The sequence below is a fragment of the Paramisgurnus dabryanus genome, chromosome 9, assembly GCF_030506205.2.
Source record: "Paramisgurnus dabryanus chromosome 9, PD_genome_1.1, whole genome shotgun sequence".
NCBI classification, from domain to species: Eukaryota; Metazoa; Chordata; class Actinopteri; order Cypriniformes; family Cobitidae; genus Paramisgurnus; species Paramisgurnus dabryanus.
In genome coordinates, this window is record NC_133345.1 from 6301997 (window position 1) to 6314496 (window position 12500).

Consider the following 12500-nt stretch of genomic DNA (forward strand, 5'->3'; position numbering starts at 1 on the left):
AAAGACGCAAGGCAGGATGGATTAACTGAAAGTAGAAGAGGAATTTTTGAAAATGAAAGCAACGGTAACGAAAAGGGAATGGAAAAACGACAACGAGCTGGAAAAGATTTAAATGAAGACGCCAGGAAAGATAGTTTAACAGAAAACAGCAGAGAAAATGTTGAAAACGAAAGCAACGGTAACGAAAATGGACAGCAAAAAAGACAACGAGATGGAAATGACAACGGTGAAAAAGCAAAGAAAAGAGGTGAGCAAAGGATTTACGCAAAAGAAGCAACAGTGATTGTGAATGTTGATAATGTGGAAGGATTGAAAGCGGAAGATTTAATAAAAGCAGTAGCAGATATGATTGGACAAGGGAACATTTTGGTAATGAGACCACGAAATAATAGTGAATATGAACTGATTTTAGAAAATGAGGAAATGTGCGAGGATCTAATGGAAGGACTAATGATTAAAGGTGTGCAGTGCAACGTAAGAAAGCTAAAAAATAAGGAGTATGTTGTCTCTTTTATGCATTTGCCTGGGTACCTAGATGATTATGAAATTTTAGAGAAATTAGAAAGCTGGCAGGTTGTGCCAATCACAAAACTTAAAAGGAGAGTGTATCCGGGCACCGACATAGAGGACGGTACGAGATATGTGAGAGTGAGGTTCCCTAAGGAGGTGGTCTCACTACCATACAGCACAAAGTTTGAGACTGCGGAGGGCTCCCAGCATTTCCGGGTGATGCACAGCCATCAGGTGAAAACCTGTCGGCTGTGCATGAGCTCGGAACATTTGCTGAAGGAGTGCCCCGAGTTTAAATGTTATAAGTGCGAGGAGCTGGGACACTTTGCACGTCAGTGTAGAGCAGTCAGGTGCCCGGATTGCAATGATTTTATAAACAAATGTGAGTGTTGGATGGAGGAAGAGGAAGGAGGGGTGGATAATCAGGTGCCCAGACAAATGCATAAAAGAAATGATAACGCAGAAGAGAGAACGAATGAAGAGGGGAGACAAATAGAGAAACAGCAGTCAACAGAGCCTGAAGGAGAAGAAGCAATGGCGGAAAAGCAGATATTTGAAGAAAAAGCAACTGAAAATCAAGAGGAAACGGTACGGGAAAAGGACACAGAAAGGACACAAATGGAGATATCGGAGAGTTTGGATGTTTTAATGGACAAAGAAGGTAACGAGGAACAACGGAGTACAGCACAAGACAGCGAAAGAGAGGACGATGAAATGGAAGAAGCAGGAGTAATGGACAGACGGGAAAAAAGGCCTTTGAGGAGAAGAACAATGAAGGTAACGCCAAATATTGATAATGCGCGGAAAAAGAAATTAAAGTCCCAATTGACAAGAGAAAATAGATTTGAGGTGTTAAGGCGAGGAGAGGAGATGGACTGAGATGATGGTATTTAAGGTTTTTATTTTATTTATTTTTTTAATGGTTTTACGATGTGTGACTTTTAACGCGAGGGGACTTTTAGATTTTAAGAAATTTGAAAGAGTAACTGATCATTTTAAAAATCAGGACATCATTTTACTGCAGGAAACAAACTGGAAAGATGATATTTTAATGGACTATCGAAAGAAATGGGAAGGATGGATTTTACATAATAACGGTGATGGAAAATGTGGAAGAGGAGTCGCAATTTTAATGAAAAGGGACGTTTTTAAAGAGAGTAAAGTTTTATACAAGGATGGAAAAGGAAAATGTATGGTTGTAGAAGTAAATTATGAGGGGAAGAAAATTGTTTTTGTTAATGTACATGCGCCGACGGAGGAAAAAGAAAAGAAGGGTTTTTTCAATCATTTAAGAGAGTTTTTAAAGGATTATAAAGAAATTGTAATAGCAGGAGATTTTAATACAGTTTTTAGCAAACAAGACATGGCGGAAGGAATGGTTTTTAAGAGTGATATGGGAAGAAAAGAACTAAAACTTTTAATGGAAGATTTTAAAATGACTGATGTGTGGAGAGAAAGAAATCAAAGAAAAAAAGAGTTTTCAAGAAGACAAATTGTGATGAATTTTGTGTGTAATACGAGGATTGATTTTATTTTATGTACAAGAAATGTGGAGAATTTTATTGAAGATATTAAGTATGAGGAGACAAGTTTAAGCGATCACAAGTTTTTATTTTTTAATATAGATTGGGAGAAATTACAAAGAGGGCCTGGAGTATGGGTTTTAAACACAGAAATTTTGAAAGACAAACATTATGTTGAAAGCGTGAAAGAAATGATTGAGAATGAGAAAAACAGTGTAATGTATGCGGAAAATAAGAGAATATGGTGGGAAAATGTAAAGTATGCTATCAAAAAATATTCAATTGAATATTGTAAATTAGTGCGAAAATGTAAAAGGTTTAAGGAGAAAGAATTGAAAGCAAGTCTTGAAAAAGAATTAAATGAAGAAAATAAGGACATTCAAAAGATCAAAGAAATCGAAGAAAAGTTGAAAGAAGTAGAGGAAAAGCAATATGAAGGAGCAAGATTACGAAGTAAAGCACAGTATATGGTTGAAGGAGAAAAATGTACGAAATTCTTTTTTGATTTAGAAAAAAAGAAAGGGAATGCTGAAATGATAAAGGAGATAAAAGGAAAAAATGGAGAAATAGTTCAGGGAAATGCAAATGTTCTAAAAGAAATTAAGGATTTTTATGAAGATCTTTTTAAGGCAAGAGGAGTAGAGGAGAAAGAAAAAACTGATTTTCTTAACAAAATAAAAGCAAAAGTAAGCGAAGAAGATAAAGAGGAATGTGAACAAGAGTTTAGAGCAGAAGAAATTGAACAAGCGATTGACGAACTAAATAAAAAGAAAAGCCCAGGAATTGATGGTTTAGGAAGTGAATTTTATAAGTGTTTTAAAGGGATTTTAATAGAGATTTTAAAAGAGGTTTTTAAAGAAATTTTTGAAAGGGAAGAAATTTATGAAAGAATGCGGATTGGATTAATGAAACTCATTTACAAAAAGAAAGGTGAAAAGACAGATTTAAAGAATTATAGACCCATATCAATGTTGAACACAGACTTAAAAATAATTGCAAAGGTTTTAGCTAACAGATTGAAAGAAATAATGCCAAAAATAATAACTACAAACCAGGCTTATGCTGTGAAGGGAAGAGATATTGCAGATGTGACGATGAGTATAAGGGACACTATTTGGTATATGACAAAAGAAAAACAAGAAGGATATGTGTTTAGTCTGGATTTTGAAAAGGCATTTGATAGGGTGGAACATGTGTTTTTATTTGATGTTTTAAAGAGTTTTGGTTTTGGAGAGAATTTTATCAAATGGATCAAGATTTTATATAAGGGTGCTCTGACTAAAGTTAAATGTAATGGTTTTTTATCGAATGCTTTTAATGTTACAAGATCAGTGAGGCAGGGTTGTCCACTCTCTGCCTTACTATATTCTTTACTATCTGAACCATTAGGACTAGCAATTAAAGAAAACAAGAAGATAATGGGGATTGAAAGTGAGAAAAGTAAAGTGTTTCAGTATGCTGATGATACCACAATAATTGTAAAGGGGAAGGAAAGTGTCAAAGAAGTTATGAATGTTGTTAATGAATTTTGTAAGGGTTCAGGAAGTAAAGTGAACGAGGACAAAACTGTTTACATGAAATTTGGTAATGCTACTAGTCTGGAAGATTGCTTTAAATTCAAAGAAGTGGAAGAAATAAAAATTTTAGGAATTCTAATGGGTAAAGATGAGAAGAAAACAAGAGATGATGTATGGAATAATCTGATTATTGACATTGAGAGAAAACTGAATTTTTGGAAACTAAGGAATTTAAGTTTAAAAGGAAAAGTGTTGGTTTTAAATGTTTTAATGGTTTCTAAATTATGGTACGTTTTATATTTAACTGAAATGCCTATGTGGACAGAAAAGAGGTTGAAGGAATGTTTTTTAAACTTTTTATGGAATGGAAAACCCCCCAGAATAGCACATAACACGATTTTAGGAGATATAGAGAGGGGTGGGCTGGGATTAATGGACATAGAGCAGAGAAAAAATAGTCTGAGAGTTAAAGTGGTCAAAAAATACCTACAAGAAGAGAATAATGCTGAGTGGAAAAAAACAATGAAATATTTTTTAAACAGATGTGGGAATTTTAACATGGGGGATGACATTTTATGGATGAAGACAAAACTGTGGATGACGGAAAATGTGCCTGGATTTTATAGAGAGCTTTTAAGTGCATGGGGAAACTTTTTACCAAAAGTTGATTTTAACCCCAGGGGGAGAGAAAACATTTTAAATCAACCTCTTTTTTAAATCACAACATTTTAAAGCAAGGCAAAGTGATTTATTATAAGAAGTGGATGGAGGTGGGAATAACAAGAGTCAGAGACATTTTATATGAAGTGAAAGAAGGATTTTTACCCGTACAATGTATTTTTGATGCAATGGATGAGGCAAAGGAAGAATACAGCAAAACAGGAATTTTAAATTCATATGAAATGATAAAACAAGCAATACCTGAAGAATGGCTGGAAAGAGTCGAAAAACGAGAAAATGAAAGTGAGGAGAAAGAAATAAGAGTAAATTTGGATAACAAAGTGTGTGACTTTAAGGAATGTACTATTAAGATGTTTTATTGTGTTTTTAGAGACTCTGTTTTTAAAGAGCCAATTGTGACTGATTTCTGGACACAAAAATTTGTAAATTTAAAACCTGAAGAAATGTGGAATAATATGAAAGGAAAATGTGTAGCAACAAGTCTAGAATCAGAAGAGTACATGATAAGACACAAAGTGGTTTTTACTGATTTGATTTTAAACAAGATAAGAATGGAACCTAGTGCAATGTGCAAAGTGTGTAATGAAAAGGAAGAAGGGATTTTACACTTGTTTTTATACTGCAAAGAGTTGGAAAGTTTTTTAAGCAAATGTAATGATGTGGTCAAAGCTCTTGAAGAGCGATGGAATGAAAATGAATTGGACTGGAATCAAATTGTGATGTTTGGATGGACAAAGACAAGTAAAAACAGTGCTTTTATAAATCTTTGGATAATGTTGATGAAAAGGGCAATATGGGAAAGAAGGATTGTAGCAAAAAAGGAAAAAACTGTGATGGAGGTATGGAATGTCTTTAAGAGAAAATCTGAAATGTATATTGAAAAACTGTATGTGCATTTTAAAGGTGAAGAAAATGAGAATGTGTTTTATAAGGTTTTTACTTCCGAGGTTTGCTGTATTCTTGAGGACTTAGATTGGACTTTGCCAGACATCCATTGAGGTGATGTTAGTTGATTCTTATGTTGTTTTTATTATTATTTTTAATTACTGTATGTATGTAAATTTGTGATTTGATAATGTATATTGTAAATTGAATTGAAACGTTCAATAAAAAAAAAAAAAAAAAAAAAAAAAGCACGCCCGCTCTCGTCTGATCTCGGAAGCCAAGCAGGGTCGGGCCTGGTTAGTACTTGGATGGGAGACCGCCTGGGAATACCAGGTGCTCTAAGCATTTAATTAATTAATTATTTTTTTATGTCATTTTTTCCCATGAATGCGATCTTTCTGTAAGCGTTCACTGATGTCATGGCGTTGCCACATAAGTCTTGAAGTGTCTATCGAAGCGAGTCAGCACTCGCTTACGGCCACACCACCCTGAGCACGCCCGCTCTCGTCTGATCTCGGAAGCCAAGCAGGGTCGGGCCTGGTTAGTACTTGGATGGGAGACCACCTGGGAATACCAGGTGCTGTAAGCATTTAATTAATTAATTATTTTTTTTATGTCATTTTTTCCCATGAATGCGTCCTTTCTGTAACCATTTACCGATGTCATTGCGTTGCCACATTAGCCTTGAAGTGTCTCTCGAATCGAGTCAGCACTCGTTTACGGCCACACCACCCTGAGCACGCCCGCTCTCGTCTGATCTCGGAAGCCAAGCAGGGTCGGGCCTGGTTAGTACTTGGATGGGAGACCGCCTGGGAATACCTGGTGCTGTAAGAATTTAATTAATTAATTTTTTATGTCATTTTTCCCATGAATGCGTCCTTTCTGAAAGCGTTCTCCCATGGCATGCCGTTGCCACATTAGTTTTGAAGTGTCTCTCGAATCAAGTCCGCACTCGCTTACGGCCACACCACCCTGAGCACGCCCGCTCTCGTCTGATCTCGGAAGCCAAGCAGGGTCGGGCCTGGTTAGTACTTGGATGGGAGATTGCCTGGGAATACCAGGTGCTGTAAGCATTTAATTAATTAAATATTTATTTATGTCATTTTTTCCCATGAATGCGTTCTTTCTGTAAGCGTTCACTGATGTCATGGCGTTGCCACATAAGTCTTGAAGTGTCTGTCGATTCGAGTCGGCACTCGCTTACGGCCACACCACCCTGAGCACGCCCGCTCTCGTCTGATCTCGGAAGTCAAGCAGGGTCGGGCCTGGTTAGTACTTGGATGGGAGACCGCCTGGGAATACCAGGTGCTGTAAGCATTTAATTAATTAAATATTTATTTATGTCATATTTTCCCATGAATGCGTCCTTTCTGTAAGCGTTCTCCCATGGCATGGCGTTGCCACATTAGTTTTGAAGTGTCTCTCGAATCAAGTCTGCACTCGCTTACGGCCACACCACCCTGAGCACGCCCGCTCTCGTCTGATCTCGGAAGCCAAGCAGGGTCGGGCCTGGTTAGTACTTGGATGGGAGACCGCCTGGGAATACCAGGTGCTGTAAGCATTTAATTAATTAATAATTTTTTTTATGTCATTTTTTCCCATGAATGCGTCCTTTCTGTAACCATTTACCGATGTCATTGCGTTGCCACATTAGCCTTGAAGTGTCTCTCGAATCGAGTCAGCACTCGCTTATGGCCACACCACCCTGAGCACGCCCGCTCTCGTCTGATCTCGGAAGCCAAGCAGGGTCGGGCCTGGTTAGTACTTGGATGGGAGACCGCCTGGGAATACCAGGTGCTGTAAGCATTTAATTAATTAATTATTTTTTTTATGTCATTTTTTCCCATGAATGCGTCCTTTCTGTAACCATTTACCGATGTCATTGCGTTGCCACATTAGCCTTGAAGTGTCTCTCGAATCGAGTCAGCACTCGCTTACGGCCACACCACCCTGAGCACGCCCGTTCTCGTCTGATCTCGTAAGCCAAGCAGGGTCGGGCCTGGTTAGTACTTGGATGGGAGACCGCCTGGGAATACCAGGTGCTGTAAGCATTTAATTAATTAATAATTTTTTTATGTCATTTTTTCCCATGAATGCGATCTTTCTGTAAGCGTTCACCGATGTCATGGCGTTGCCACATAAGTCTTGAAGTGTCTATCGAAGCGAGTCAGCACTCGCTTACGGCCACACCACCCTGAGCACGCCCGCTCTCGTCTGATCTCGGAAGCCAAGCAGGGTCGGGCCTGGTTAGTACTTGGATGGGAGACCGCCTGGGAATACCAGGTGCTGTAAGCATTTAATTAATTAAATATTTATTTATGTCATATTTTCCCATGAATGCGTCCTTTCTGTAACCATTTACCGATGTCATTGCGTTGCCACATTAGCCTTGAAGTGTCTCTCGAATCGAGTCAGCACTCGCTTACGGCCACACCACCCTGAGCACGCCCGCTCTCGTCTGATCTCGGAAGCCAAGCAGGGTCGGGCCTGGTTAGTACTTGGATGGGAGACCGCCTGGGAATACCAGGTGCTGTAAGCATTTAATTAATTAATTATTTTTTTATGTCATTTTTTCCCATGAATGCGACCTTTCTGTAAGCTTTCACTGATGTCATGGCGTTGCCACATAAGTCTTGAAGTGTCTATCGAAGCGAGTCAGCACTCGCTTACGGCCACACCACCCTGAGCACGCCCGCTCTCGTCTGATCTCGGAAGCCAAGCAGGGTCGGGCCTGGTTAGTACTTGGATGGGAGACCGCCTGGGAATACCTGGTGCTGTAAGAATTAAATTAATTAATTATTTATGTCATTTTTCCCATGAATGCGTCCTTTCTGTAAGCGTTCTCCCATGGCATGGCGTTGCCACATTAGTTTTGAAGTGTCTCTCGAATCAAGTCAGCACTCGCTTACGGCCACGCCACCCTGAGCACGCCCGCTCTCGTCTGATCTCGTAAGCCAAGCAGGGTCGGGCCTGGTTAGTACTTGGATGGGAGACCGCCTGGGAATACCAGGTGCTGTAAGCATTTAATTAATTAATTATTTTTTTTATGTCAGTTTTTCCCATGAATGCGTCCTTTCTGTAACCATTTACCGATGTCATTGCGTTGCCACATTAGCCTTGAAGTGTCTCTCGAATCGAGTCAGCACTCGTTTACGGCCACACCACCCTGAGCACGCCCGCTCTCGTCTGATCTCGGAAGCCAAGCAGGGTCGGGCCTGGTTAGTACTTGGATGGGAGACCGCCTGGGAATACCTGGTGCTGTAAGAATTTAATTAATTAATTTTTTATGTCATTTTTCCCATGAATGCGTCCTTTCTGTAAGCGTTCTCCCATGGCATGCCGTTGCCACATTAGTTTTGAAGTGTCTCTCGAATCAAGTCCGCACTCGCTTACGGCCACACCACCCTGAGCACGCCCGCTCTCGTCTGATCTCGGAAGCCAAGCAGGGTCGGGCCTGGTTAGTACTTGGATGGGAGATTGCCTGGGAATACCAGGTGCTGTAAGCATTTAATTAATTAAATATTTATTTATGTCATTTTTTCCCATGAATGCGTTCTTTCTGTAAGCGTTCACTGATGTCATGGCGTTGCCACATAAGTCTTGAAGTGTCTGTCGATTCGAGTCGGCACTCGCTTACGGCCACACCACCCTGAGCACGCCCGCTCTCGTCTGATCTCGGAAGCCAAGCAGGGTCGGGCCTGGTTAGTACTTGGATGGGAGACCGCCTGGGAATACCAGGTGCTGTAAGCATTTAATTAATTAATTATTTTTTTTATGTCATTTTTTCCCATGAATGCGTCCTTTCTGTAACCATTTACCGATGTCATTGCGTTGCCACATTAGCCTTGAAGTGTCTCTCGAATCGAGTCAGCACTCGTTTACGGCCACACCACCCTGAGCACGCCCGCTCTCGTCTGATCTCGGAAGCCAAGCAGGGTCGGGCCCGGTTAGTACTTGGATGGGAGACCGCCTGGGAATACCTGGTGCTGTAAGAATTAAATTAATTAATTATTTATGTCATTTTTCCCATGAATGCGTCCTTTCTGTAAGCGTTCTCCCATGGCATGGCGTTGCCACATTAGTTTTGAAGTGTCTCTCGAATCAAGTCAGCACTCGCTTACGGCCACGCCACCCTGAGCACGCCTGCTCTCGTCTGATCTCGTAAGCCAAGCAGGGTCGGGCCTGGTTAGTACTTGGATGGGAGACCGCCTGGGAATACCAGGTGCTCTAAGCATTTAATTAATTAATTATTTTTTTATGTCATTTTTTCCCATGAATGCGATCTTTCTGTAAGCGTTCACTGATGTCATGGCGTTGCCACATAAGTCTTGAAGTGTCTATCGAAGCGAGTCAGCACTCGCTTACGGCCACACCACCCTGAGCACGCCCGCTCTCGTCTGATCTCGGAAGCCAAGCAGGGTCGGGCCTGGTTAGTACTTGGATGGGAGACCGCCTGGGAATACCAGGTGCTGTAAGCATTTAATTAATTAATTATTTTTTTATGTCATTTTTTCCCATGAATGCGTCCTTTCTGTAACCATTTACCGATGTCATTGCGTTGCCACATTAGCCTTGAAGTGTCTCTCGAATCGAGTCAGCACTCGTTTACGGCCACACCACCCTGAGCACGCCCGCTCTTGTCTGATCTCGGAAGCCAAGCAGGGTCGGGCCTGGTTAGTACTTGGATGGGAGACCGCCTGGGAATACCTGGTGCTGTAAGAATTTAATTAATTAATTTTTTATGTCATTTTTCCCATGAATGCGTCCTTTCTGTAAGCGTTCTCCCATGGCATGCCGTTGCCACATTAGTTTTGAAGTGTCTCTCGAATCAAGTCCGCACTCGCTTACGGCCACACCACCCTGAGCACGCCCGCTCTCGTCTGATCTCGGAAGCCAAGCAGGGTCGGGCCTGGTTAGTACTTGGATGGGAGATTGCCTGGGAATACCAGGTGCTGTAAGCATTTAATTAATTAAATATTTATTTATGTCATTTTTTCCCATGAATGCGTTCTTTCTGTAAGCGTTCACTGATGTCATGGCGTTGCCACATAAGTCTTGAAGTGTCTGTCGATTCGAGTCGGCACTCGCTTACGGCCACACCACCCTGAGCACGCCCGCTCTCGTCTGATCTCGGAAGCCAAGCAGGGTCGGGCCTGGTTAGTACTTGGATGGGAGACCGCCTGGGAATACCAGGTGCTGTAAGCATTTAATTAATTAATAATTTTTTTATGTCATTTTTTCCCATGAATGCGTCCTTTCTGTAACCATTTACCGATGTCATTGCGTTGCCACATTAGCCTTGAAGTGTCTCTCGAATCGAGTCAGCACTCGCTTACGGCCACACCACCCTGAGCACGCCCGCTCTCGTATGATCTCGGAAGCCAAGCAGGGTCGGGCCTGGTTAGTACTTGGATGGGAGACCGCCTGGGAATACCAGGTGCTGTAAGCATTTAATTAATTAATTATTTTTTTATGTCATTTTTTCCCATGAATGCGACCTTTCTGTAAGCGTTCACTGATGTCATGGCGTTGCCACATAAGTCTTGAAGTGTCTATCGAAGCGAATCAGCACTCGCTTACGGCCACACCACCCTGAGCACGCCTGCTCTCGTCTGATCTCGGAAGCCAAGCAGGGTCGGGCCTGGTTAGTACTTGGATGGGAGACCGCCTGGGAATACCAGGTGCTGTAAGCATTTAATTAATTAATTATTTTTTTTATGTCATTTTTTTCCATGAATGCGTCCTTTCTGTAACCATTTACCGATGTCATTGCGTTGCCACATTAGCCTTGAAGTGTCTCTCGAATCGAGTCAGCACTCGTTTACGGCCACACCACCCTGAGCACGCCCGCTCTCGTCTGATCTCGGAAGCCAAGCAGGGTCGGGCCTGGTTAGTACTTGGATGGGAGACCGCCTGGGAATACCTGGTGCTGTAAGAATTAAATTAATTAATTATTTATGTCATTTTTCCCATGAATCCGTCCTTTCTGTAAGCGTTCTCCCATGGCATGGCGTTGCCACATTAGTTTTGAAGTGTCTCTCGAATCAAGTCAGCACTCGCTTACGGCCACGCCACCCTGAGCACGCCCGCTCTCGTCTGATCTCGTAAGCAAAGCAGGGTCGGGCCTGGTTAGTACTTGGATGGGAGACCGCCTGGGAATACCAGGTGCTCTAAGCATTTAATTAATTATTTTTTTATGTCATTTTTTCCCATGAATGCGATCTTTCTGTAAGCGTTCACTGATGTCATGGCGTTGCCACATAAGCCTTGAAGTGTCTATCGAAGCGAGTCAGCACTCGCTTACGGCCACACCACCCTGAGCAAGCCCGCTCTCGTCTGATCTCGGAAGCCAAGCAGGGTCGGGCCTGGTTAGTACTTGGATGGGAGACCGCCTGGGAATACCAGGTGCTGTAAGCATTTAATTAATTAATTATTTTTTTATGTCATTTTTTCCCATGAATGCGACCTTTCTGTAAGCGTTCACTGATGTCATGGCGTTGCCACATAAGTCTTGAAGTGTCTATCGAAGCGAGTCAGCACTCGCTTATGGCCACACCACCCTGAGCACGCCCGCTCTCGTCTGATCTCGGAAGCCAAGCAGGGTCGGGCCTGGTTAGTACTTGGATGGGAGACCGCCTGGGAATACCTGGTGCTGTAAGAATTAAATTAATTAATTATTTATGTCATTTTTCCCATGAATCCGTCCTTTCTGTAAGCGTTCTCCCATGGCATGGCGTTGCCACATTAGTTTTGAAGTGTCTCTCGAATCAAGTCAGCACTCGCTTACGGCCACGCCACCCTGAGCACGCCCGCTCTCGTCTGATCTCGTAAGCAAAGCAGGGTCGGGCCTGGTTAGTACTTGGATGGGAGACCGCCTGGGAATACCAGGTGCTCTAAGCATTTAATTAATTATTTTTTTATGTCATTTTTTCCCATGAATGCGTCCTTTCTGTAACCATTTACCGATGTCATTGCGTTGCCACATTAGCCTTGAAGTGTCTCTCGAATCGAGTCAGCACTCGCTTACGGCCACACCACCCTGAGCACGCCCGCTCTCGTCTGATCTCGGAAGCCAAGCAGGGTCGGGCCTGGTTAGTACTTGGATGGGAGACCGCCTGGGAATACCAGGTGCTGTAAGCATTTAATTAATTAATTATTTTTTTATGTCATTTTTTCCCATGAATGCGACCTTTCTGTAAGCGTTCACTGATGTCATGGCGTTGCCACATAAGTCTTGAAGTGTCTATCGAAGCGAGTCAGCACTCGCTTATGGCCACACCACCCTGAGCACGCCCGCTCTCGTCTGATCTCGGAAGCCAAGCAGGGTCGGGCCTGGTTAGTACTTGGATGGGAGACCGCCTGGGAATACCAGTTGCTGTAAGCA

At 42.2% G+C, this 12500-nt stretch overlaps 20 non-coding genes and 9 pseudogenes across 20 annotated transcripts; all 29 read left to right on the forward strand.

Annotated features, from left to right (window-relative positions):
* The first annotated feature begins 5586 nt into the window (after positions 1–5586).
* Positions 5587–5705, forward strand: LOC135755040 (5S ribosomal RNA). The gene has a single exon (XR_010534964.2). It is a non-coding gene; the product is annotated as a 5S ribosomal RNA (ribosomal RNA).
* A 126-nt stretch (positions 5706–5831) lies between these two features.
* Positions 5832–5950, forward strand: LOC135757198 (5S ribosomal RNA). Its single transcript, XR_012337635.1, has one exon. It is a non-coding gene; the product is annotated as a 5S ribosomal RNA (ribosomal RNA).
* A 120-nt stretch (positions 5951–6070) lies between these two features.
* LOC135756291 (5S ribosomal RNA) lies at positions 6071–6189 on the forward strand (annotated as a pseudogene).
* Positions 6190–6314: 125 nt separating this feature from the next.
* Positions 6315–6433, forward strand: LOC135757176 (5S ribosomal RNA). The gene has a single exon (XR_012337440.1). It is a non-coding gene; the product is annotated as a 5S ribosomal RNA (ribosomal RNA).
* A 125-nt stretch (positions 6434–6558) lies between these two features.
* Positions 6559–6677, forward strand: LOC135757341 (5S ribosomal RNA). The gene has a single exon (XR_010536149.1). It is a non-coding gene; the product is annotated as a 5S ribosomal RNA (ribosomal RNA).
* Positions 6678–6803: 126 nt separating this feature from the next.
* On the forward strand, positions 6804–6922 carry LOC135755878 (5S ribosomal RNA). Its single transcript, XR_010535776.2, has one exon. It is a non-coding gene; the product is annotated as a 5S ribosomal RNA (ribosomal RNA).
* Positions 6923–7048: 126 nt separating this feature from the next.
* Positions 7049–7167, forward strand: LOC135757342 (5S ribosomal RNA). The gene has a single exon (XR_010536150.2). It is a non-coding gene; the product is annotated as a 5S ribosomal RNA (ribosomal RNA).
* A 125-nt stretch (positions 7168–7292) lies between these two features.
* On the forward strand, positions 7293–7411 carry LOC135755096 (5S ribosomal RNA). Its single transcript, XR_010535019.2, has one exon. It is a non-coding gene; the product is annotated as a 5S ribosomal RNA (ribosomal RNA).
* A 125-nt stretch (positions 7412–7536) lies between these two features.
* LOC135756319 (5S ribosomal RNA) lies at positions 7537–7655 on the forward strand. Its single transcript, XR_012337518.1, has one exon. It is a non-coding gene; the product is annotated as a 5S ribosomal RNA (ribosomal RNA).
* A 125-nt stretch (positions 7656–7780) lies between these two features.
* On the forward strand, positions 7781–7899 carry LOC135723931 (5S ribosomal RNA). Its single transcript, XR_010523610.1, has one exon. It is a non-coding gene; the product is annotated as a 5S ribosomal RNA (ribosomal RNA).
* Positions 7900–8019: 120 nt separating this feature from the next.
* On the forward strand, positions 8020–8138 carry LOC135756361 (5S ribosomal RNA; annotated as a pseudogene).
* Positions 8139–8264: 126 nt separating this feature from the next.
* On the forward strand, positions 8265–8383 carry LOC135756835 (5S ribosomal RNA). The gene has a single exon (XR_012337636.1). It is a non-coding gene; the product is annotated as a 5S ribosomal RNA (ribosomal RNA).
* Positions 8384–8503: 120 nt separating this feature from the next.
* Positions 8504–8622, forward strand: LOC135755511 (5S ribosomal RNA; annotated as a pseudogene).
* Positions 8623–8747: 125 nt separating this feature from the next.
* Positions 8748–8866, forward strand: LOC135762639 (5S ribosomal RNA). The gene has a single exon (XR_010539186.2). It is a non-coding gene; the product is annotated as a 5S ribosomal RNA (ribosomal RNA).
* A 126-nt stretch (positions 8867–8992) lies between these two features.
* LOC135763779 (5S ribosomal RNA) lies at positions 8993–9111 on the forward strand. The gene has a single exon (XR_012337652.1). It is a non-coding gene; the product is annotated as a 5S ribosomal RNA (ribosomal RNA).
* Positions 9112–9231: 120 nt separating this feature from the next.
* On the forward strand, positions 9232–9350 carry LOC135764062 (5S ribosomal RNA; annotated as a pseudogene).
* Positions 9351–9475: 125 nt separating this feature from the next.
* LOC135763394 (5S ribosomal RNA) lies at positions 9476–9594 on the forward strand. Its single transcript, XR_012337519.1, has one exon. It is a non-coding gene; the product is annotated as a 5S ribosomal RNA (ribosomal RNA).
* Positions 9595–9719: 125 nt separating this feature from the next.
* On the forward strand, positions 9720–9838 carry LOC135763019 (5S ribosomal RNA; annotated as a pseudogene).
* A 120-nt stretch (positions 9839–9958) lies between these two features.
* Positions 9959–10077, forward strand: LOC135764063 (5S ribosomal RNA; annotated as a pseudogene).
* Positions 10078–10202: 125 nt separating this feature from the next.
* Positions 10203–10321, forward strand: LOC135761970 (5S ribosomal RNA). The gene has a single exon (XR_010538542.2). It is a non-coding gene; the product is annotated as a 5S ribosomal RNA (ribosomal RNA).
* A 125-nt stretch (positions 10322–10446) lies between these two features.
* On the forward strand, positions 10447–10565 carry LOC135764064 (5S ribosomal RNA). Its single transcript, XR_010539625.2, has one exon. It is a non-coding gene; the product is annotated as a 5S ribosomal RNA (ribosomal RNA).
* A 125-nt stretch (positions 10566–10690) lies between these two features.
* Positions 10691–10809, forward strand: LOC135754338 (5S ribosomal RNA). The gene has a single exon (XR_010534283.2). It is a non-coding gene; the product is annotated as a 5S ribosomal RNA (ribosomal RNA).
* A 126-nt stretch (positions 10810–10935) lies between these two features.
* LOC135757344 (5S ribosomal RNA) lies at positions 10936–11054 on the forward strand. The gene has a single exon (XR_010536152.2). It is a non-coding gene; the product is annotated as a 5S ribosomal RNA (ribosomal RNA).
* Positions 11055–11174: 120 nt separating this feature from the next.
* Positions 11175–11293, forward strand: LOC135756906 (5S ribosomal RNA; annotated as a pseudogene).
* A 121-nt stretch (positions 11294–11414) lies between these two features.
* Positions 11415–11533, forward strand: LOC135724313 (5S ribosomal RNA). The gene has a single exon (XR_010523981.1). It is a non-coding gene; the product is annotated as a 5S ribosomal RNA (ribosomal RNA).
* A 125-nt stretch (positions 11534–11658) lies between these two features.
* LOC135756362 (5S ribosomal RNA) lies at positions 11659–11777 on the forward strand. Its single transcript, XR_012337641.1, has one exon. It is a non-coding gene; the product is annotated as a 5S ribosomal RNA (ribosomal RNA).
* Positions 11778–11897: 120 nt separating this feature from the next.
* On the forward strand, positions 11898–12016 carry LOC135756351 (5S ribosomal RNA; annotated as a pseudogene).
* A 121-nt stretch (positions 12017–12137) lies between these two features.
* On the forward strand, positions 12138–12256 carry LOC135755512 (5S ribosomal RNA). Its single transcript, XR_010535415.2, has one exon. It is a non-coding gene; the product is annotated as a 5S ribosomal RNA (ribosomal RNA).
* A 125-nt stretch (positions 12257–12381) lies between these two features.
* Positions 12382–12500, forward strand: LOC135755042 (5S ribosomal RNA; annotated as a pseudogene).